Raw genomic sequence first — 4,309 nt, 5'->3', positions numbered from 1 at the left:
CAGCAGTTCTTCCTCCTGGGCAGAGTGCCAGGCTAAGAGAGATCTATTATTCCACCAGAGGTGTATGGCTCTGTTGCATAGCAAGGCATCATTACCTCAGCAAGCTAATCAGACTTCCTTCCAGTTGTAGGAGCTGAGAGTTCACATAAGTAACAACATAGGCTCAGGTTGTAAACACCAGGGTGCCATAGTTGAAGTCCTCCCTCAAGTAGTTTCACCAGTGTGGGTTTTGGACAAGCACTGCCCTTTCTCACCTTGGTTTCTCACCCATGAACAAAACTGTAAGGCACATAAATATCTCCTTAAAGGTAAAGGGACCCCTGACCATTAGGTCCAGTCGTGACCGACTCTGGAGTTGTGGCGCTCATCTCGCTTTATTGGCCGAGGGAGCCAGTGTACAGCTTCCGGGTCATGTGGCCAGCATGACTAAGCCGCTTCTGGCGAACCAGAGCAGCGCACAGAAATGTTGTTTACCTTCCCGCTGGAGCGGTACCTATTTATCTACTTGCACTTTGACGTGCTTTCGAACTGCTAGGTGGGCAGGAGCAGGGACTGAGCAACGGGAGCTCACCCCGTCATGAGGATTCGAACCGCCGACCTTTCTGATTGGCAAGTCCTAAGCTCTGTGGTTTAACCCACAGCGCCACCCCCATCCCATAAATATCTCCTACAATATTTCAAATATCATGTGAATATACACAGTGACAAAATCCCAAAGCATATTGCTTCCTTGGAAATAACTTTGGTTGGCATCAAACCAAATACATTCACTCACATGTGCAACCAAGATGGTCAAGGGTCTGGAAACCAAGCCTTAAGAGGAGGGGTTGAAGGAGCAGGGTAAGTGAGAAAGTGAGAGGAGATATGATAGCCATCTTCAAATATCTCTCAAGAGCTGTCATGTGGAACAAGCTGTCACATGGAACAAGAGGGAACAAGCTTGTTTTCTCCTGCTCTGGAAGGTAGGACTTATCATTATTTTATTTTTATTGTTGGAAACAAAAAGTACATGGGCTGTTCTGGAGCCTTTGCAGTTTGCATTTCAACTGGCTCTAAAGAGAGAGGAGGAAAAGGAGACCTGAGATGAAATTCATGCTTCAGGGAGAGGTTGATGCTCTGCTTATAGGAAGAGCCCGGCTCAGCCTCCAGTTAAAAGATCTTGGATAGAAAGGTTGGGAAAATTTGGTTCTCTTCCTCCCCATTTAATCTTCACAACAACCCTGAGAGACTGACTGGCCCAAGAACATCCAGTGAGCTTTCATGGCTGAGCAGAGCTTTTGAACCTTGGTCTCCCAGGTCCTAGTCCAATACTCCAACCACAATAGTACACTGGTTCTTTTTAAGATGCCACAAAATGCTGGTTTTGCTGCAGTACAGACACTGGAAAAGGTTGAGACCTTGGAAACCTGCTTTGGGCTTAGTGGAACAAATAGCTTTTTGATTCAGTAAAAGGCAATTACATGAGCTCATGAGCCTTGGCTTTGAAGAGGTAAAACAAAAGAGGCAGAATACTCCCCCTGTGCTTTATTATAACCCTCTTGTGACAGGTACAGATCATGCATGGGGAAATTTTTGTTTTGGTTGGTGGCAATTGTCCCAGACAACACGGAAGGGAAGAATCCCTGCCAACATACCTGCAAACCGAGTCAGTCAGAAGCTCCACCTAGCTTGGAGAGGAAGGGAGGGTCAAGCCATTGAAAAATCCACGATTGCAGAAGAAAGGAAAAGGAACGAGTGGGCGTCTCCAAAGCCAGCACTTAGCTAGAGAGACAGTGAGTGACAACCAGAAGAGCTACCTTTCCAATTCTCAAAAATCTGGACTTGAAGACAGTCCAGGGAAATTATAGACAATAGTTTGTCTTTAAAGAGGGATTGTATCTGGTACATTGGGGGTGTTGCAGGAAAAATCCGAGGGCTCCCTTGGACAAAAAGTAAAGACACCAACCAGAGTAACTTGGAGCAAATCAGCAGCCTGTAGGCTTGGCCTTTATTGTACTGTTGCAGCAGGGTGTTCCCCTCACTCGCAGGAGAGAGGAAAGACCCAGAACAATGGTGTGCAAGACCTTATAAAAACTTTTGAAATTCCCCTCCTCTAGGTCAAGCCCACCCCCAGAAACATCATGCATACATTACAGAAAGGAGGGGTTGAGGGAGGAGTTGTGGTGGTAACCTGGGTGTCTTGTCACCTGGCTGGTTCCTCCTTTCTCCCCCTCCCATGAACCAGTTGTGAATAACAAAGAAAAGGTGCAGTTTCCTTCCCCCTGAGGGGAATCCGGCCATGGTCCTTTTGTTGCTGTCTGCTCTGAATATACAACCGTATGCAGTCCATTGTGTCCATGATGAGATGAGCCTGAGCCCATCAGGATGCTTATCTCGCTTATCATGCCCCACCAGGTGCAGTAGCCAGGTGACTGCTCGCTTAGGGGATTATGGCTGACCGTCACCAGGGCACCCCCCTTAGCTAGTCCTTGAAATATGGAGTAGAATAAAAGTGGAACAGTGCAAATCTGATGTATGGTTGATTTTCTATGAATTTATAACAGAAGTGTAGCGTATGTAGTGTGTGAGTGTGAGTGTGTGTGAAGTCTGTACAAACTGAATGATGGGGGGGGGGTTTCCTGCTACAGGGGTGTGGGCAACCTGCAGCCTTCTGCCTAATTTCATGGGGGTGGCAAGAACTAAAAAACACAGAGGAGACAGAGGTAGCAGAAAGGGAACATGGTGCTCACCCCCACCAACAAAAAAGGTTACCCACACTCACAGAATTTCCATCCTGGAAATCTTAACTTCGATTCAAGATGTATAGTGATTACGGAAAGGAACCTCTGCCAGTGCTTCTCATATTCTAGGGTTGAATCCTGGTATTAAAACCAGATTTGGCTTCATCAGGTAATGGTTAGAATATTCCACAGGGATCTGTGCTATAAACTCACAGTAAAAAGTTTACTTCAAGTCATTTGAGGAAGGTTTTAGTAGATCATCTCTCCCTTTCCGCACAACGGTCCTCAGACAATTGTTGTCTGCAGCCTTGCCTTAAATATGGTCTTGGGTATCAGAGACCCACAAGTATTTCAAGTACTCCAGGACAGTATTGCAGTAGTACAAAGCAGGGCCTGCAGTAAACTGTTGCAATGCATTCTCCCTCCAGCGCAGGATTCTAAGCAGCCACTCCCTTCAAGCAGGTCAGTCCACTCCTTCCCCCTTTTCAGCTTTATATTTAGTGGCTCTTGAGCATGTTCAGCCTTAAGACTGGGCAGGTTTGGTGGATTTTGATGCTTTAGGGCTGCCCCCCACCCACTTTTTTGTAGTTGGTTTTTTGTTTTTTGCTAATATTTAACCCAGTGGTATCTCCCGTTCTGTATCTCCATAGACCCTTTGGGCTACATCTTTGATAACACTTGCCAGCTGTGTTTAACATTTAGAAGGAGCAATAGCAATGAACAGTCTTGTGTACTTACAAATTTAGAATGCATAGATTTGTGGGGTTTGCAAGGAATGACCTGACTCTGTGGATCACATGCATTACCCTTCCTTAACAGACCTATTTATATATATTTTGAGGAAGGTAGTTCTTTGGAAGTTCTTCTGAATTTAATTATGCAGTATTTGTTTGGAGATACTCAGAAAATCTCTCAAACTTCTATGTGTGCGTACACACACACACACACACGGAACAGGGTCTCAATGTACTTTTAACCAACTAACGTAGTTCTGTGTGCCTTAGACCTTTTGTTCAATCTTCAATCTTCTCTTATTTTTTTTAAAGAAATGAGTAATTGTTAGGGATTTATCTATAGGGCATGCATGGGGTACGGAGTGGCTGGAGCAACCCAGCAACATACTGTTGTTACAATTTTTATTCTATCTTGAATCAACCTTTAATATAATCACTGCATCTTGCATTACATGCAATGTTGTTTACTATTTGCTCTTGTGTCTGTGCCTTATGCTGGGCGACAGCAGCACCATATCCTCAAACTGCAGCAGTTTTTGGCAACCCCCCCCCCCAGGATATCATCATTATTGTTAACCATTTGGGTGCTGGTAAAGCAATCTTGATGGCAACAGGAGAACAATCTGAATGCACCTGATAAAGAGCCAGTTGGATGCCTGGCCTGTTTGGAGCTTTGAGAGGCAAAGTAAATGCGACAAACAAGGAAGCAGCAAATAGGAAGGAGAGATGGGAAAGATCTATGAGTAGTAGGGAGTGTTGCTTTGTGATCACCCACCTTTTATCAAAGGCGAACCTTTTTAAAATTTTCTGCCACCAGTGAAATAGATCCAACACAAATGAGGGTAAATCACAAGA

This window comes from Podarcis tiliguerta (genome assembly GCF_965153285.1).
Source record: "Podarcis tiliguerta genome assembly, chromosome: 2".
Lineage (NCBI taxonomy): Eukaryota > Metazoa > Chordata > Lepidosauria > Squamata > Lacertidae > Podarcis > Podarcis tiliguerta.
The sequence above is the reverse complement of the archived record's forward strand: the minus strand, read 5'-3'. Positions refer to the sequence as shown.